Source organism: Hoplias malabaricus, chromosome 2 (genome assembly GCF_029633855.1).
Source record: "Hoplias malabaricus isolate fHopMal1 chromosome 2, fHopMal1.hap1, whole genome shotgun sequence".
NCBI lineage: Eukaryota > Metazoa > Chordata > Actinopteri > Characiformes > Erythrinidae > Hoplias > Hoplias malabaricus.
This window is the reverse complement of record NC_089801.1, coordinates 44,763,890-44,785,322: the sequence shown is the minus strand read 5'-3', so window position 1 is coordinate 44,785,322 and position 21,433 is coordinate 44,763,890. Positions and strand designations below refer to the sequence as shown.

Genomic DNA, 21,433 nt, shown 5'->3' with positions numbered 1-21,433 from the left:
AGTTTGACATCCCAGTCTCGTTGGTTTGCTGCTACGTACTTTTTCAGTATGCTAACAACAGTTCGGTTGGCTCGCTCTACCTGACCTGAGCTTTGAGGATGGTAGCTAATGTGAAGGCTGGCTTTTACTCCTAAGAGTTGCCAGAGCTGCTGCATGACCTCAGCTGTGAAATGTGTCCCTCTGTCAGAGTCGACACGGCTGGGTAGGCCAAACCGTGAGAAGACATGGTTCATCAGTAAGTATGCAGTGGTTAGCGCTGTGTCATTCGGTGCGGGGAGGCATTCTACCCATTTAGTGAATGCACACGTGACTGTGAGGAAGTACTTGTTACCTCTTACTGTTCGAGTGAGTGGTCCAACCCAGTCTATCTGGAGGTTTGACCAAGGGAAGGATACTCCTTTCTTTTGCAAAGGGGCTCTATGAAGAGGATTCGAGGATTGAAATTGGCAACATACCAGACAGCCTTTAATGTAGTCAGCCACATCTTTTACCATGTGGGGCCAATATGCCACCTGCCTGAGCGCATGGTGTGTTGCTTTGACCCCTTTGTGTCCCGCAGATGGGGAGTCATGGGCGTGCATCAGCATCACCCCCCTGTGGCACTGAGGAACCACGAACGTAGGTGAAGTGTGCGAGTCAGTGGCATGAACTAGCAAGCCTTTGACGACTTGGAGGGACGCTCTGGCGCCGTATAGGTCTTTAAGGCCTGGTATGGTGTCAAGATCCTGTGCTGCGATTGGATTAGTAGATGGGTCAGAGACATGGTTAAGCATTTTAGAAATTGATGGGTCTCGAGCTTGGAGAGTAACTAAGTCGGCGTCCGAAAAAGCAGGGTTAATAGAGACAATGGTAGTTTTGGCATTGTCAGGCGACGCCTTCGTTACAGTTCGAGACCGTGTGACAGCTAGGACTTCGATGTCGGGTGGGTTTGGAAAAATGGAGGGATCGAATGTCCACGATGTGCCTTCGCGGGCCCCTTGTTTGGCTAAGCCATCTGCTTGATCATTGAATTCTTTGTCATCTCCCGGGACTCGGGAGTGACCCTTCACTTTCTTCCAGTAGATCTGCAGGTCATGTGTGTCTACCAAGTGTTCGCATGCCGCGAAAAGCTCTTTGTGTTTAACTGGCTTTTTGTTTGACGTGGTGTAGTTGTTGGTTTTCCACAGTCTCAAGTGGCATGTGAAGCTTAGGCGCGCGTAGTTGGAGTCTGTGCAGATCACCAACGTTTTTACGCTTTTCTGGACTGCAGACTGGATTGTGATGAGAATTCCTGCTATTTCAGCATATTGGGAGGACTGAGCACCCAATTTGAAACTTAGGGGTTCGTGAGGCCATCCGTTTATTCCGATAATACCCACCCCTGCCATCAGGGTGTGTTCTTGGCGGAACGAACAACCATCTACATACGCAGTGACAAGGTCTTTGCATGTGTTAGGATCGAAATAGTGGTGGTTAGCCACGGTGGGTAAGAGGGTTTCTGGAGTTTGTGGCACTTGGGAAGGAATGTTTCCTTCGCATCGCCTGCAAGAAGCAAGGCCTGTGCCTAGGGGGCTCTTGTAGTTTTGCGCGTAACGTACCTCTAAGTCAAAGCTTTGGAGAGCCATTAGCCAAGATGCTACTCGAGCGTTAGTTACTACACCCTCTCGAATTCGTTGGCTGTTTAGGAAAGTGACTGGTTGATGATGAGTTTCAACAATCACCTTCTGACCACCTAGGTAGTTGGAGAAATGTTTGACTGCCCACACTGTTGCTAGTAGTGCTGTTTCGCAGTCACTGTATTTGTTTTCGGCAGCCAGCATAGTTTTACTAGCATAGGCTATGACACGTTTGTCTCTGTCGTGTAATTGGTACAGACCGGAGCTGAGACAGTGGTCCGAGAACCCTACTTCTAGGTAGAATTCTTTGCTACTGTCAGGATAGGCAAGGCATGGAGCCGTGCACAGTTTCGATTTCAGTGCCTGCATGGCGTGTTCTTGGGCTTCGCCCCAGGTGAACGGAGTGTCCTTTTTCAGGAGGTCATAAAGTGGACGAGCTAGGTCCGCGTAGTTCTCTATGAATTGTCGTGAGTAGTTGCATACTCCTAAGAAACTGCGGAGTTCCTTAAGATTGGTGGGTGCTGCAAGGTTTGTTACCCCTTGCACTCGACTCACTTGTGGTTCAACACCATCGGTGCTTACGAGCAGACCGACGTAATTCACTTTTGTTCTGCACCACTGACATTTGGAGAGCGATTAAGGAGATCCTTGCCGATGAGGAAGGGAATTGTTTCGAGAGGAGACACATGGACTGGATGCACTAAAGTCATTGGTCCAATGGCTAAGTGTATTAGTGCCATAGATTGGATAGTGAGGCCTGCATGTGAATACGGCTGAATTTTAAGAGAACAGTTTTGGAGCTGTATCTCGCGATTTTCACGCCGCGCAATGGCTCGAACCTGGTGGAATAAGGCGGAAGACATGAGCGTGACATCTGATGCAGTGTCCAACAGGGCCTCATGTACTAGCCTTCTTTCCACAATGGTGGACAAGTAGAATTTGCGTGCAACCCCTTTCTCAGTCAAGTGTCCCATGAATTGTCGGACGGGTGTGTCGCCTTCAATGACTGAAGGGTCATTTGGCGTTAAACCTTCTTTACCGTCTAACTGAACAACTAAAACAGCACTGGAGGGTGGTTGCAAGTCACCCCCCTGTATCATCGGGTTTTCAGTGTTTGTTTGGGTCACGAGGAGATCGCACGGTGCGCTGCAAGACGGAGCTTTGCTTGTCACTTCTCCTACATAACTCTCTAACATTTCTGGGGGGTTAGAGGATGGCTTTGGGTTAGACCGCGAAGAGGTGATAGAAAGAACGTCAGGGTTTTTCTTTTTCTCTTTGCAAATCATTGCAAGCATTCGGCGGATGTCCTCTAACTCTTTAGAGCTGAGTTCCTTGCCTTTAAGCTTGTCTTTAGCGTGATTCTCTTTATTTTGATACCAGTATTTCTCTTTCTTTTCTCTATAGGAATCAGAAAGCTGGTTCGGAGCTGTTCGCTCATATCCCTTATGGGGATGTGATGGTTTTCCACGGCCCGCACCGCGGTTTTCTACAGGGTAATAGTCACGACCATACCCAGCCCTGTCCCGAGGGTTCCAGAAATCTTTGTCGTGATTTCTGTCTGGCCTGCGAGGAGGGTAGCGCTTGTATTGGTGTGAGGGCGGATGAGGTTTCGGGCCCTCACTAGTCCATGGAGTGGAGGAAGGATCCAGGGCGGATCTTGGTGGATCGGCCTGGGTGGCACCTTCTAACTCTAAATGTGGGGAGTTGGAGTCGACATTGAAGACTTGGGGGGATTCGGACCGCCTGTTGGGAATTTGTTGGGATTTTAGGAAACCTCTGAGTGCTAAATCGCGCAGCTGTCTGCTAGACAGGGTGCGAGGGCAAGCTGAGACTCCCAACTGATGACTGGTGTGGGGATGGAGGTTTTGGATAAATAGTGATTTGAAATTTAACTCTTCCTCCATTCCGGAGTCATTTCTAGGTCCGAAGTACGCCTGTCTGAGTCGGTTATAATATTGCTGAGGGGATTCCTGGCGTTGCTGTTTTATGTTCAAAGCAGCGGCCAGTCCGGTCTGTGACAGGTGATTGGAGAATTCGTCCTCCAAGGCTTGGCACAGCACATCATATCGCGCTTTTACATAGTCTGGCTGACGTTCAATGAAGTTGCTGACGTCTCGGTTGGAGGTCAGTTTAATCACATATAGTCTGTCATCTATGGTGATCCCGGGGAACCTTTGGAGGTAAAAGTCAATATCTTTTAGGTAGGAAAAGATATCATTAGAACCGTCAGGTTTGGGATCAAAGCGGGTTATATTACGCGCGATTTTATCTAGGTCCTTATATGAGGGACCATGAGAGGGTAAAGGTTGAGGGGACCAGACACTGGGTTGCAGTGCTGTGGGTCTAGCAGGGCGGTGTAAGGGACGACTGACAGGAGACACAGGGGAAGGTGAAATACCCGTTGATACCAGAGGAGGTGCTGCAGCAGCTCTAAAGGTTACGGTCCCTGAGTCTGGTTCCTGATCCTCACTATCTTCCTGCTGGTCTTGCCTTTCTGTAGCGGCACTAGGTGGCACATCAGGTGTGACCTGGGGCAGTGTGTTCCCTTCAGCTATTTCGCTTTGAAGTTGACTTAACTCTGCCTCTACCTTTGCCTGCTGTCGCTGTGATACCTCGAGCTCACGTTCGCTGGCTCTGAGCTGTACTAAAGCGAGGATGGCTATTTGACCTAATGCCTCCGTTAGGGACTTGCCCTTGGCCATGTGGGTTAAGTGGTTCTCTACCCACTTAGCCACCATGTGGTCACGGCCGACCAGGGAGGTCTTCTGCACAGTCTCTGCGAATCCAGGCATCACATCACTGGTGATGCTGGTCAGAACAGAGAATGCCTCATCCCACAAACCTTGTACATATACTTCCGAGGAAAAAGTCCCTTCTGCCATGTTAGCTGTGTTTTAACTGCGAGGTGTAACTTAATTCTATTTAGTTAGGATTAATTCTGTTAATCCCTTTACTAACTAAATCGAACTAACTTCACCTGTACCGAGTGCTCTAAGAGTAACTGCTAGTATGTATGGTGTTAGAGTTCACTTGTGAATCTCTAAGGGAAGTCTGTTAGTAGGAGAGGGTGGAATGACAGTTGCTATACGCAAGTGAGTAAGAAGAGAGAAAAAAAAAATTTTATTAATAAAAATTTTCCAATAATTAAAATTATTAAAAATATTTTATTAAAGAATTGTCGAAAAATTTGGATTAAAGAATTTTAAATTTAAGTAAGATTTATTACTAGATATAATTTCCAATTAAGGAATTATGAAAGTAAAAGAATTTTCCGAATTAAAGAATTATTAAGAATAGCAAGATTAAAAGATTCTCTCTTTTAACTGTGTTTGTGATCTGGTATCAAGTTAAAGTTTCAATCTCTAATTACTGCACACTGTCTGCTGTAGTTGTATCAACTTATTATGCTTCCAAGCCTTTACTTGTAATTATTCAGATGTGCAGAGTTTAGAGATAGCCACTAGAGCTGTGATACCAGGTCTTATCAGTGTGAACTGGTCGACAATTTCAATTGCGATAGCAAGTTTTCTCCACCAGAGGGTACTGAAGGTAAGTCTGAATGGCAACAGCGAGCTTCAGTGTTTAAGTTGAACTTAAATTGTAATACCAGACTAGGACACCAGAGGGCGACAAGCAAGTTACAATGCAATAGCAGCAATGGACACCAGTCGGCGCTGGTGGGAATTCCAATAAGCACGGCACTAGCAGACAATATAACACAAATGGGAATTTCCACTGTAGCGGGAAGTTTCAACACTAGAGGGCATTATCAAATTAAAATCTAAAATGGGATAAAGATTTTAAACGCTCAGATACTCTATCAAAAAAATAAAAATTAAGATTTTAAAAGGGGAACAGAGATTTTACACTAAGGTATTTTAAAAGAATTTCATTTGTAATGACAACTTTTAAACACCAGAGGGCTGCTAAACACTTATGTTGTCTCGGCGGACAACCTCCCAACCACTAGAGGGTGTACGGGAATCAAACGTCAAGGGTAGCACCGCTTGACCACAAGGAGGAGCACGGGAGGACACGCTTCAATGGACGCTAGTTATGAAGTATTTTTCCCTGCAATTATGCACTTATACCACAAGAGGGAATTTGTCTTCCTCTGTTTTGGGGGCGTTTTGAGTTTCCCTCCTTAGTTTCAGCTCCGCCCCTTCAAAGGGGTTCGTTCCTTTTCTGAATACACGTTCAGTTTAACTGGAACAGCTGACAAGAGCAGATCGCTCTTCACACAAGCCGTATTTTCGGCTGTTTAATAACCTCCCAATCGCCTAGCGCGCGATCTCGTTATTAACGCTGGTAGCGACCCAGTTTAAAACGAACGGGGGTATTCGGTTCGGTGGTTTCTCACCGGGATTCGCGGCTGAGGGGTCGAACCGACGGTACTTATCCCAGAACGGAGTTCCGCGTAATGGGGGTGTACCCAAGCCTCAATTTAATGCATGCAAAATGGCGCAGAGCCGCGCTCTTCAAAAACAACCAAGCTTATTTTCTAACCGGTATATATCACAACAGTTTTTCAAAAGTAACAAACACAAGACGAAATTACCCACATCAAGCTTTGAATCTCAATCGTTATTCAGTAACACAACAGCGGAAAGTATTTCATAAACCCAAGCTGAGATTGTTTCAGTGTTTTGCAGTTTTACATTAAAAGCCTTTTTCCTGGCCCCACGTTGGGCGCCAAAATAAATAATGTTTGTATATGTAGTGTAGTAAGGTACCCCACAAATACATATACATATATTTTTTTTTATTTATTTATTTGTTTTATAGCGTTGACCTTATTCAAACTCCTCAATCTCTGATATTTGACTTAATGATATTAATTAAAGTTTACAATTGGCTTAAGCAATTAAAACGTTAATAATTAGTCTGAGAATGAATAATAATCAAGCTAAGTGAGTTCTTCAGGATTTTCAGAAATTCTAATGAACAAACTGCAAACACTGTGATTTCAAATAATGAGAGTTTTATTAACAAAGAGAAAGATATTTAATTAACATAGCACAACCCTGTAATCTCACGGTGTCCGGTAAGGGGAACTGATTCGAGCTTAAAGGTGAGCTAGGCGCTTCTGGCTTGTGACTAAAGTTGCTAACTAAGGTTTAATTAATACAAAATTTATCAAGAGACTTAATTCGGTTCTCAGCTCTGGAAATGCATAAGTTTAGCTTACTTTTTCGTCGATTCTCACCACTCGTTGCGTACAAAGGCTCTCTGAGGTCCGGGGAGTTATGGCGTCTTGCTTGATTTCGCGGTCTCAGAAGTTTCCAGGCTGAGTCCGCATGGAGGCTTTTCTTCGTCGGTTGAGTCGCCTTGGCGTACTCGGAGCGTGATGACGCCGGCGGCAGAATCCTCTGGCTCAGTGTCGTGAGTGGGAGAGTCCAACTATATGGACGTTTGGACGAAAGTTCCGCTGGTTATTGCGGATCCAGAACTGAAAATCGGTTCAATAAACTTACTTATTCTACGACGTTCAGTTATCTCGGAGGTGTTTTCTTACTCTGGCCACGAATAAGTTCACCTGCTTTGATCAGTCGTGAGATTACACTTCGATGGGTAATAAAACATAAACAAGATTGAAAGAAAAGAGATATTCAAAACTACTCGACGTATTAGTAAAACTTCGTACTCTTAGCTAATTTCGAGACGTCTCTCGTAAGCTTTTTCTGAAGTCTGAGATTTTCCTTTGTTTCGTTGTCGGCCTGGAGAAGAAAATGTTTCTTTGTCGTTCAAAGTTTCTTCTCGTCGGTTGAACTCTTCTTGGCTTTCTTTCGTGGTTCGTTACTTCTGTCGAGCTCTCAGTTGAACTTCGAACTCGGTTGAACTTCGAACTGAACTGCGTTGGGCTGCTCTCTGTTTTCAAGGCTGGCGCGGTCACGCCTTAACGGGAGGAGTCCTCTTTCTGATTGGACACAAATTCAGTCTCACGTGACTCTCGCTAGGGGGAGAGAGTCGAAGGGGGTTTGAATCATTGATTCACACATAAAGAATATGAATTTCTCGTATCAAAATTCTTATACCTGTTATCAACATATAACAATGAGTACATTGGACTATTAACATCAGACAGTTACATAAGGTTTCATCTTTACGTCCCATTTATGATGCTATGCTGGGAAAGAATATTAATTCGTTTAGTCCTATTCAGAGGTAGGATTTCTATTCACGATAGGAACAGTCCACAATATACAACATTTCATTAGGAGGTAGGCATTCATCTGAGGGTACAGAACGTGACATTAATACATAGGTTTAATACCCAAATAATCAGAGTTTGATTATTTTCCGCTATTGTTTTCCAGCGACTCCGAGCGAGGCGTAGTTTCGCCAGTGTCCATTTGGTGTCGCTGTTGATCCATGCTTCGGCGGGAATCAATGGGGTTCAATTCGAGGTTGCCCCTTTCTGAACATCTGTTGATTCCCGCGGAGATACCGAGACATTGAGGTGCCATTTCGTCATAAACGGGATTATAACCCTTCCTTGTGTTTGAGGTTCCTGTCTCTTAAGAGCATTATAAAATAGGTTATCTCCTGAAGAGGGGGGGGTCGTTGGGGCCATGTGTTGAAAGTGTCCTTCTCAAGTCCTTTGATGTTTCAGCTTATGTGTGTGCGTGTATGTGGGGCTTTGACCCCCCGCGGGCACAAACAGTCCTGTGGAAGGTTGGATGCTGTCACAGACGAGAGGTCTTATTCAGACTGGAAAAGTTTAATTCAAAACTTTTCATTTCGATCTGGTTATCTGGTCTGTACTCCACTACAAAATGGTCACATGTCAAATTAATAATTTCTCTGTGTTGACATGAGATACAGCCTATGGACTCTGGACAATCACAAGGTATGAAAGGACTGCCCATAAGACTGCAGCACGAGAGCTCTGAAAGAGAGGGGAATTTGATGCTCAGAGAGAATGTGATGCTCAGGTATATGTGGTGCCCACTACGTACTAATGCCAGACTACGCTACCCCATGGTTTAGGCCTGGAGCAAAGGAGAGCTCCGTGTTAAATAATCTCGAAACACAGGTTTAGAAAAATACAAATAAAAGGGTTTTTATTAGTTATTCTAGAAGTTGTACCATCAATGTCAGTTTGGGTTAAAAGAAAAAAAGAAATTATAATATTGGGCCAATTGTGGAAGTTGGGATTCCGACTAAAAAGAAATCCTTAATAACACGTGAAAAAAAGACTTTAATCAAAATAAGAATGCTCTGTAATTACTGTAATCACATGGCACTCACACTCACATGAAACCCACACTAGTGTTAACCTCCCCGCACCACACAATTAGCCCTGTAAACTTTCTCCTTTGAGCAGCAAGGTTAATAACACCAGATATAAAAGATAACAATAAATGACCCTGAGGAAAGACCCTGACAAAAGCACCAGAGAAAAGCAGGTGGCAACCCAGTTGCCATATCATATCAGCTCTCAGCAGAATAACTGGAACTCAAACTTAGGGGTGATAATTACACAGCGATCAACCTGTGCTAATAAAACAATCGCGCCGGTCAGAGGCTAGGCTTTTGCAGGCAGGTAGTTTAGCCCCTTACATGACCACTGTATGCACCGGATTGTATAATGAACATGGCCGATGTGGCACACACCACTTCAGGTCCAGACAACAAACGCTACTGGGAGTCTCCCCCGTGCCCATCACTCGCTTTCAACAGTAAATGCTTGATGAAATGGCTCTGCATCCCAAACGCTGCCACTCACTCTGCTGTGCTAGCCTAGCCACCTGTTCCAAAGAATCCCAGGGTGCCTGACACACAGGACCACAGCTGGCTCTGTGGTTGCCTGGCCCCACATCAATATGTCTCTCCCCAACAAACACAAGGGCTACATATAGAAGAACACAGCTCAGCTAAGCTCAGCTCAGCTCAGCCTGAAAAGTACTCAGTGATGCAGTGTTCAACATCATGACTCGATAATTAAATACAAACCGGATTCCTAAAAAGTTGGGACACTAAAGAAATTGTAAATAAAAATTGAATGCAAAGATGTGGAGATGGCAAATGTCAATATTTTATTCGTAATAGAACATAGATGACAGATCAAAAGTTTAAACTGAGTAAATGTAACATTTTAAAGGAAAAATATGTTGATTCCAAATTTCACAGTGTCAACAAATCCCAAAAAAGTTGAGACAAGTAGCAATAAGTGGCTGGAAAAAGGAAATTGAGCATATAACGAACAGCTGGAAGACCAATTAACACTAATTAGGTCAATTGACAACATGATTGGGTATAAAAAGAGCTTCTCAGAGTGTCAGTGTCTCTCTGAAGCCAATTCCACCATTGTTGCACAGAAAGATAGTGCAGCAATACCAGAATGGTGTTACCCAGTGTAAAATAGCAAAGACTTTTAAGTTATCATCATCAACCGTGCATAACATCATCAAAAGATTGAGAGAATCTGGAACAATTGCTGTGCGTAAGGGTCAAGGCCGTAAAACTCTACTGGATGCTCGTGATCTCCGGGCCCTTAAACGTCACTGCACCTCAAACAGGAATGCCACTGTCAAGGAAATAACAGAATGGCCTCAGGAATACTTCCAGAAAGCATTGTCAGTGAACACAATCCACCGTGCCATCTGCTGTTGCCAGCTGAAACTCTACAGTGCAAAGAGAAAGCCATTTCTAAGCAAGCTCCACAAGCTCAGATGTTTGCACTGGGCCAGGGGTCTTTTAAAATGGAGTGTGGCAAAATGGAAGACTGTTCTGTGGTCAGATGAGTCACGATTTGAAGTTCTTTATGGAACACTGGGACGCCATGTCATTCGGACCAGAGAGGACAAGGATAACCCAAGTTGTTATCAACGCTCCGTTCAGAAGCCTGCATCACTGATGGTATGGGGTTGCATGAGTGCTTGTGGCATGGGCAGCTTGAATGTCTGGAAAGGCACCATTAATGCAGAGAACTATGTTCAGGTTCTAGAACAACATATGCTCCCATCTAGACGTCATCTCTTTCAGGGAAGACCCTGCATTTTTCAACAAGATAATGCCAGACCACATTCTGCAGCAATCACAACATCATGGCTACGTAGGAGAAGGATCCGGGTACTGAAATGGCCAGCCTGCAGTCCAGATCTTTCACCTATAGAGAACATTTGGCGCATCATAAAGAGGAAGGTGTGACAAAGAAGGCCCAAGACGATTGAACAGTTAGAGGCCTGTATTAGACATGAATGGGAGAGCATTCCTATTTCTAAACTTGAGAAACTGGTCTCCTCTGTCCCCAGACGTCTGAGTGTTGTAAGAAGAAGGGGGGAGGCCACACAGTGGTAAAAAATGGCCTTGTCCCAACTTTTTGGGGATTTGTTGACGCCATGAAATTTTGAAACAACATATTTCTCCCTTAAAATGATACATTCTCTCAGTTTAAACTTTTGATCTGTGATTTGTGTTCTATTCTGAATAAAATATTAGATGTTGCCATCTCCACACCATTGCATTCAGTTTTTATTCACAATTTGTTTAGTGTCCCAACTTTTTTGGAATCCGGTTTGTAGAAAAAAACAGCAGTCCTGTGCTCAAATTATATTAAGTTGAAAGTTAAAGTAAACTACGTCTTTTTTCATTTGTGTGTTTCATTACTGCCCAGTTACTACTGTGTTCATGCTAGGGTCAATTAAACACATGAAACTTATTTTTGGCCAAAATAAGTCACATCTGAGATTAGTCCACAGATAAGGGAAGAATAAGCGGGCATTTGGCATTAATTTTGCTCTTAGCCATAGAGACGACTATCAGCCACCTGCTGGCTCCAGTCTATCCTCCGAGCCAGAACCGCGACATCATCTGTGTGTGGAAACCCTGACCCTCTCACTCCTGCTTGGAGAACACCTGAACAAAGCTGTGGACCAGACTGCCAGTGCAGAGCCTCAAGGCCCAGTCTGGACCCCCTTTTTCAACCAATGCAGACCAAGTTCTGTCCTTTGGTTGGATTGAGCAACCACCACTGCAAAGGCAGTAAGGCCTCAAAATTACTTTCATTAGTTGATGCCTATTTGTCCCTTTGATAAAATATATACTTTAGTTATTGGTTAGCTTACCTTAGAGTAAGATTACATTTAGTCAAACACATCCTGTATCACTTTCCTATTCTTCTTCTTCTTCTTCTTCTTCTTCTTATTATTATTATTATTACTATTATTAAAATTCATAAGAGGGGTTTTACATAAGTTAACCTAACTTTTAATGAGTAATCACTCTTTTTCCAAATGTGTTTGGAATTTACTCATAAAACTTAATAAAAGTATTATCATCATTATCCACTAGATGGTTAATAATAATAATAATAATAATAATAATAATGTGACTTTAATATATATATACATATATATATATATATACACACATATATATATATATATATATATATATATATATATATATATATATATATATATAAAATAATTAATTATGTCATAATTAATTTTTAATCATTCAAATATAGTTCCCATGCTACAATCTTCAGAGAAAAAGTAAGGTCATGTTGTTCATTTCATATCTCAGAGGTTGGTGTGGATTGTATTCCTGGGATTAACTATAGTTTCCTTTTAGAATATTTAGGGTAGAAAAACTCACTGATGTATTATCTTTCTTCTTCCTCATGTATCGATTTAGTTCATTTTATTATGAGTGGACAATCAATATTAAACACTACATTTCATTTAATAAATCAGCTATATTTGCAAAACCCGCCTTTGGTTATTTGGTGTGTGTGTTGTTTTTGAGTGAAAGCCTTACTTTTGGGTACATTTTGAAGCCAAGAACACTATTATACATTATCTATTATAATATAATAAATTAAACAATTAATTATTACCTTAATCTTAATCTTTCCTCTCCATATTTCTTTGGTTGTTGTTTGGTAATGGAATTTACATATAAAAATATTTATATGCAACCTGATATTACAGAGATTAGCAAGAAATGGAAGGCAGGTTACTGTTTGTACCATGTGAAAACCAGTTGCAGTCGTAAATCATTTAAAAATTATATATATGCTAATAATATGCATACTTTACCAGAACACACCAGTCCCACATCATTATCATGAGTGCAGTTGTGTCTGAGTGAAGATGATGTTGGACAGAAGTAAATCTGAGATTCGTTTCCTCTACACTGAAGCTCCTCTGACCACACCTGGACCTCCCCTCGGCCAAAAGCAGCTGCTCCCAGCACCTCCACAGGACGCCCACAGTCCAGCTCTCTACACACAACCTCTGCATCCTGCTGATCAAAGCCAGCATCACACACTGTGGACCAGGTCTCTCCATGAAGCACCTCCACTCTCCCAGAGCAGCGAGAACCACCAACAACCCGGACTTCTAAAATAATGTGTTGACACTTTTTTACTTTCTGCTACACATTTGAAAGTTCATTGAAGATTCAACATTTAGCATTAAGTAAAATGGATAGATAAACAATGAGAAATTTACTGATTTAGTTACAGAGAAAAATAATTCAGAAGGAAAATATAAATTTGAAGTAACTTATGATATATAGGAGCTATAATATTAAATTGAATTTTTTTTATTTAAAAAAATGTATCAAAGCTCACCGGAACACATGACTCCAGCATCTTTTGAATGATGACAGCTCTGTTCGCCACGTCCTGATGATCTACATTTCTTCAGTGTAGACTCTAATCCACTACAGTCCACTTCATCCATCCAGATTGGTCCTGATCCTGCTCCAAAGTGGGTTTCACTGGGAACATTTACAGCCTCCCCACAGCCCAGCTCTCTACACACCACTGCAGCATCACTCATATCCCAGCCATTATCACACACTGTTCCCCACTGATCTTCATAACGAACCTCCACTCTCCCAGAACAGCGACCGGTACCATTCACCAACCTCGCACTGTCTGTACAACACAGAGAGAGAGAGAGAGAGAGAGAGAGATCTGACGTTATAGAACTGTACGGGATTTTGTAAAACTTTCAGTAAAATGGGGCACATTGCAGCGGTAAGACTTTTCTTATATTAATTTACTAACAGGACATTCAGAGCATAATATATGTAATTATCAGCCACAAAATTTAATCCACTGACAGGTCATCAGAATAACACTGATTTACTGAATTAAGTTGGACATGTCACAGGGGCAGAGTATATCACTCAGCAAGGGTACTGTCAGTTCTTAAAGATGTAATAAGCAGGAAAAAAAGACAAACTTAGGTGTAAAAGGGGACAAACCAAGTATGCAGAAACAAACATACATACAGTCTGTAATTGTAGAACTACAAAGTGCTCCAATACAATCGGTGCAGCTGTAAGAACGGACCGTGTGTGCAGAACCAAAGAAGTTGTGTAACTTTATTGCTGTTAGATGTACAGTAATGTATTTTACATGCAATAAACATATATATTATTATATGAAATGTGGTATTACAGGGTTTACTACAGAAAAAAGCAGGTCACTGTGTGTATTGTGTGAGAAACATCTGCAAATACTTAAATATTTATACTTTACCAGAACACACCAGTCCCACATCATTATCATGAGTGCAGTTGTGTCTGAGTGAAGATGATGTTGGACAGAAGTAAATCTTAGATTCGTTTCCTCTACACTGAAGCTCCTCTGACCACACCTGGACCTCCCCTCGGCCAAAAGCAGCTGCTCCCAGCACCTCCACAGGATGCCCACAGCCCAGCTCTCTACACACAACCTCTGCATCCTGCTGATCAAAGCCAGCATCACACACTGTGGACCAGGTCTCTCCATGAAGCACCTCCACTCTCCCAGAGCACAGGTGAGGACCATCAGTGAGTCTGGACTCTCTGTGACCTGTGTGGATTTTAGTTATATTAAGATGTTGCACAGCACAGAAACAGTAATTGATTGACTTATTTTCCACCTGGTAGAAAGGTGGACAATAGTGCAGTAAGCATGGTTCCCAAAAGTGCTTTCTGTTTTTATGACACATTCCCCTTGTTCAAAATTGTATTGAAGAAGATGCCCAAAACTTTGAATATGAATGTGTGTTTTATTTAACATGACAATTAAACTCTAATTTCTTAATTTAAATTGTTGTGGTGAACAGTTTAAAACTTGTGGGGTAAAACTGTGAGCTCACTCTTTTGCTTCTGGTGTCTGCTTATCTCCTACCTCTAGCTTCAAAGCTCTTCCCTCATCATCCCAACCCCTTCCACTTGCGACCCTGCCACTCCCTTGCAAGAGTTCCTTAGCAGCATTTGGACTCTTTTTGAGGGTTCACTCCTATGTGACAAGCTCTAAACATGTTAACACATGCAAGTTAATGCAGTATTAAAATTTCAAGCGTTGTGATAAAGTGACCAAAAAGAACACGATTACATGTTTTTTAAAATCTCCACCAATAGGAGTCGTCAAATTTGGGCATACTTACATATTCATAATAATACTTACATCCCACATTATAGCTGACAACCCAACAAAAATCCTATGTGAATGTACCCCCTTCATTTCATCGTAATTGTTCATAACATTTGAATCAGAATTAGAATGCTTGCACACAGAGTATTTTATAATTGTATTATCCGCATTTAACCCAATCTGTGCAGTGAAAAACACATTTTCACACACACACACACACACTAGTGAACACTACGGGTCATGACTTGCCAGCTCTGGGGATTGACCCGCCAACATTTTGGTTACAAGCCCAGTTCCCTAACAACCAGGTAACGGCTGCCCCTAATATAGTAAGCTAAGCACTTACCTATGACTACGTTGAGGCCTACGTGAGCAGTGTGAAGACAGCAACACTAGCAAGCTAATCCCCATGGCAACCTGAGGTTTATTTTTTCTCAATAAATATTTTGCTGTTTAATTCCTTTAAATTTTTAAACATGCATATAATTAAAGTCATAAAATGTTCTAAAGCATTTAATAAATTTATATCAAACAAGCATCACTATTCTCTCACACTATGGGTGTGACACACATTGTGGCATAATTCCTTCACAGTGATAACTGATGGACAGAGATTTAATGGCATACTGCCTAAACAATACAGAGTCAACACAAACACAGTGAAATGAACTTTTCAGACTCTCCTTTCTGAAAACATGCAGAATGTGCAATATACCACTCTTTGACGAGGTATATATTAAACAAATCCAGTTTGTACAAACACATGTTTTTGGTTTTCATAGATATATCATAATTTTATGTGAAAGTTAATACATTTGTTTACATTTACATTGCATATATTTGTAAAGTCACTGCCTCGAATTTAAAAATGAACTTGTAAATTGCTGAATTTGCATTTGTCGATCAAGTCACTCAGGTGTTTTCTGTGACGTATATTTGTCAATTTCCTCTCACGGCTTTTTGGATTTTGAGACTTCCCTTTCACATTTCACCTGATCCAAATACAAATGTATGAAGATGAATTAGTGCCAGATTGAAAAGCCAGTAACCAATACACAACTGTATTGTATTGCATTGTGAGGTCCTTCAGAAATAAACTTCTCTTTGAAATGCAATACACATGAGATTATTTTTGTAACACAGATGTGTGGAAAATGTGCCATAATGAAAAACAAATATCAATTACATTGATTTAATATCGCTCTGTCTCTTAGCAGAAAAAAACAATGTTCATCAATTTCCTAAAAATATAATGCTGAATTTGTGTCAGAATTGAACACAAACCACCGAAAACTGCAATCATTCAGTCATTCATTCATTATCTGTAACCGCTTATCCAATTCAGGGTCGCCGTGGGTCCAGAGCCTACCTGGAATCATTGGACGCAAGCCGGGAATACACCCTGGAGGGGGCGCCAGTCCTCCACAGGGCAACACAGACACACACACATTCACTCACACACTCACACCTACGGACACTTTTGAGTCGCCAATCCACCTACCAAAGTGTGTTTTGGGACTGTGGGAGGAAACCGGAGCACCCGGAGGAAACCCACGCGGACACGGGGAGAACACACCAACTCCTCACAGACAGTCACCTGTAGCGGACATTTTACAAATATATGATATGTAAATTGAAACAAATGTATTTATTTCTGCATAAAATTGTGACATATCTATGAAAACCAAAAACATGTATTTATGAATTTAACTGTAATTGTACAAATAGCAGACCGTGAGATACAGATTGGGATGTATTCATTTGGATGTATTCATAGTGCAACCTATTTGTAACTTTAATTTGTGGATTAAGCTTTACGCATTTGTCAAGTGTTTTGAGACTAATCTCTCTCCATAACAAAGAGCTGCTCCCTTTATATTAAAAAAATGTCAAATATCCATCTACAGGTAGAAAAACTAAACTGAGTTGTGAACAACTATTAACAGATTATATACAGGTACCTCTAAAATATACATAATGTCAGGAAAGAACATAAACATCAATTCAGCCTGCTCTAAATACAGCAGTGTTTAATGCATGAACATTTTAACTGGCTTGTTCAGCAGGCTTTCTTCAATCAACTGAGTACGTCAATCTGGACCTACTTTTGAGGTGTTGAGACGTTGCATGTCTGCCATTGTGTCGATGTCATTGGGTGAATTTATTACGGAACTCTGGGCTCCATTTAACGTGGTCGACTGGGATTTCCACTTGTTAGGAAATTAACTGCATATGGGGGAGGGGCATATTTGACTACAAACAAATCAGAAAGAGAACATTTAAATGACAACCCTCTAGGCCAATCATAAATCCGAACCTCAAACTCTCATACACTTACTATCAAAGTCTCTTACATTGAGTATCAAATAGTGATGGGAATTTCGGCTATTTTTGGGGAGCCGGCTCTTTTGGCTCCTAAATGGCTCTTTGTTTTACCACTTATATCCACTGGTACAGAACAATATTACCTACATTTTACATGACTATATGGACAAAATATTATTGTTCAATATTAAAAATAATAAATAGTGTTGCAATGGCCAATTGTTTTTATGGCTATCTTGTAATAACTCACTGATGGCACTCACACATTCAATTGTATAAACCTTAATAAAAAATCACTTGTAAACTCTGAAATATAGCCAATGGAACCCAAAAGTTAGGTATTACAAAATAGCTTATTAAATTAAATAATCATCCATTTCTGGGTAATAAAATAAACAAATACTCTGCAAAGTGCAAAACAGCAGCATTCAACGGTAGTGATTAAAACAACCACAACTGTCAACAAACATTTAACTGATTTAACATTTTCTTCAACTATTTTTTGGAAGGCTTTGGCATTCAGGAAAACCAAGTGTCTCAGCTTGAAGGGTTGGAGCTTGCTTGTTGTTCTCTGATTGGTTGAATGACAAGCCTTAGAAAAAAATGGCTCGGTCTTAGACGGGAATCGGCTCTCGTCGTTCACTTACAAGAGCCGGCTCTTTGAACCGGTTCGTTCGCGACCGACACATCACTAGTATCAAACTCTCATACGGGGGAGATGTTCAAGGGAAATCTTGACTTTAAATCTTGATCTTTAAATTTTCACTTAAGGTGTTTTACACAACTGGGCACTGTACTTTTACTCAAGTACATGGTTTGTGTACTTTGTCTACCACTGTGTTTTTCAAAGCCAGCGATTCGCATTAGACACAGAGTTTTGCGATGTCACCGGCTCCATTTCACGGGGGAGCTTTTCTAGTGGAAAAGCGACAAGCTTTAAGCGAGTCAAGTCGGGCCCATGCAGTGGAAAAGCACCATAAGTCAAATTCTTTAACTGAGAAACTATTATCTGCCCTTTCATTCTTAAAAGCATTTGGCTGTTTCACTTCCCTACAGTCTGTTTTTACACGTCCTCCTGTTAAGGACCACTGGTGTAAAAAGTCTCGTTATTCACCACTAAGGATTCTCAGTAAATTAAATGGTGTGATGTTAATGTTAATATTACACAACCACCAAGTGGTTACTGGCCCATATTAGCACTCAACAATAAAGACACACGAAAGAAAACTCTTTAAATGAGATTTTATAACTTTTATTCACCTTACATTTTATACTTGCTATTTATGTATACTTCTCAAGCTGATGTACTTAGATTTTTCACTGCTGTAAAGAATATACAAGAATGCAAATAAAGAACAGAACAGAAAGCTTAAAAGTGCTCACTCACTGATCAGTAGAGAGTGTACTCACCAGCTGTGGAGAGAGTGAATGTGGAGAGCAGGAGAATGAGAGTCACACAGCTGTCCATCTCCCTCTGACCTGCACACAGTCCATTCACCTCAGCAGCAGAACACACTTCACCTCCACTCCCCCAGAGAGACTGAAGAAACTGAGAGAGAGAGAGAGAGAGAGAGAGAGAGAGAGAGAGAGAGAGAGAGAGAGAGAGAGAGAGAGAGAGAGAGAGAGAGCTCCCCCAGCCGCCAATCACACTCACTATTACCTTATTAGAAAGAGAAGAGGAAATCATCAAACATTTCAGTGACAAATCAGAGGAGGCATTTTCTTCTTTCTCCATTTTCATCAAAAGAGTGTGACGCTGATGGACAGAACTCCTCCTTAGGTTCTCGAGGTGTTTGTCTTTGTGTGAGGAGAGACGCTGACGGCAGTGTGCTGAGAGGGTCCCCAGCAAACAGGAGACTGACTTCAGAAAGAGGAAACACTCCAGTGGAGAAGAGCTTTAATGCTGCACCTGCACACAGCTGATCCACTCACTGATAAACACACACTCTGATAAACACACACTCTGATTAACACACACTCTGATTAACACACACTCTAATAAACACACACTCTGATGAACAAGTTACAGGTTACTTCTGAATTACAAAACAAAAATACAAACAGAAAAATTAGTTCATCATTCATAAATGCTTCAGAGAAACTAAACCCAGTCAAATAAATGTTATTAATCTAGTCAGGATTGAACTGACTAAAAAATTATTTGACACCTACCAAGCACCCTGCAAGTAAAATATAATTATAAAAATATACAGAATAATCTACAATGTAAGAAATGTAATAATAACAGTGTTTTAATGACAGTCATTTACTTTAACACTTGTATTTTCACATTGATAAATAAGGTCTTACAGAAGCGCTGTGGATCAATCCCTGTAGGAATTAGTTTTCTCCACAAGATGGAGCCAGAGGATTTCTAATGTCGAAAGTGCAGCCACACATTCACTACAGGGACAAAAGTTTATGGACAGCTGCTTATCCTACGTTTCTTCTAAAATTAAGGTATTAATGGAGACTTTGCTGCACCAACAGCTTCTTATCTCCTGGGAAGGATTCATGTTAAACATTTGAACATTCTCCTGTTCTCCTGTTCACATTGGTTTCTGTCAGTGATCTGTTCTCTGCTGATGTACTAGAGGATATTATTCAGTACTTACACAGGCTCCGACACCACGGTAAAGTTAGTTTTCTTTTCGATATTCGAAACACAGAGAACAGTGCACAGCCGATTCGTTTGACATATTGCTCCTTTTCCTTTCAATAGCTGAATACACAGACCGTTTTTGACATCGCAACAAAGTGCATTCGTTTCTAGACTCAATGTACACCATCGTCTTTCAGCCTAATTTGCATAAATACGATTAAATACGTACTTTCCTGTCGCCGCTAACAACAGAAGACAGTCTTCAATAGCTTTGTTTTCACTGTGTTTATAAATATCAGATTGGCCGTGTTAGATACTTGGAGCAGTGGCGGATGCTGGTCTTTCAAGGAGGGGAAGCTCAATTTCGGCCTACATCATAAAATGTGTCGGTTTATTTATACGTAAATTCTACCCTCTGTTCCTTTTCAAGAAAATGATCTGTGACCCTGTCGTACCAACAAGGCGTCTTTTCCAGGGACTTGACTAGTGTCCTCTCAATGGCCGGCGGAGCTAGGCTGCTTAAACGGCCTTGGCCCATGTGAAGTGTGTCCGCCTGTGCTCCCACGGATCTTTACACCAAAGGATCGCTGATTCGCTCATTTCGCTGTCAATCAAAAAGGGATTCAGCCTCAGACAGATCATCCAATCATCTTGCAGAAGCTGAGCGTCCGGGCCAGCCGAGGCCAGCCCACTGCCCCATAGACCCCCAGAGACGCTGAGCGTCCGATGGGCGGGACAAAGCCCAGCATTTATCCAATGACTCGTCTCGTTTCGCTGCACTTCGCTGCTTCCACACCGTTTAAAGCCGCATCTTTACCAGTGATAAGAAGCTGATTCTGAACAAAAGTTGAGCGCGTTGTAGTGCATATTTATTCAATGACCTATACACACAACAGTATATATTTGATCACTTATTTTTTTACATTTTAGGGGAAGCTGAGCTTCCCTTGCAGTCTTAGAGCAAATGCCGCTGACTTGGAGTGATAGGGAAGAATGCACATCAAATGATCTCTTATTAACAGTTAAATGTAGGCTTCAGAATTTAGCTCTCTCTCTCTCTCTCTCTGAATTACGTTTCAACGTTGTCACAACCAAAAAGTGGACACCAAAAAAAAAAAAAATAGGTGTCACAACGTAACCGTATTTGTTTGGGGTAATCTTACGTGTCCAGTTATAATTACGTTATAATTAAGACGATTTTGGCCTCAAATGCATGCCATAGAACAGCAACGTCATCAGTTCGTCTGGACAAGGAACCACGACTACGTCACTTCTGCTAAAGGAGAACGTCCCATCCGTCACCGCGGTGAACACTCCCCCCTCGAGCAGCATTAGCACTCGCTGTGATGCAGGACAGAGCCAAGGCCTGGATCCTTTGCTTCAACTAAACAGATTCGCTGTATCCATCGGTTGGTGAAACAACTTAACAGTAATCCTCAGATCTCATTTTCAGAGTTGGTGCCTAATTAGTCCCTTGATAAAATTCCATTTTAATCACTAGTTAACTTACATTAGAGTTAGATCATA

At 41.6% G+C, this 21,433-nt stretch overlaps 1 pseudogene; it reads right to left on the bottom strand.

The window, feature by feature from the left end:
• The window catches only part of LOC136676760 (antigen WC1.1-like), a 63,326-nt pseudogene extending 44,495 nt beyond the window's left edge, over nt 1–18,831 (bottom strand).
• Nucleotides 18,832–21,433: the final 2,602 nt, after the last annotated feature.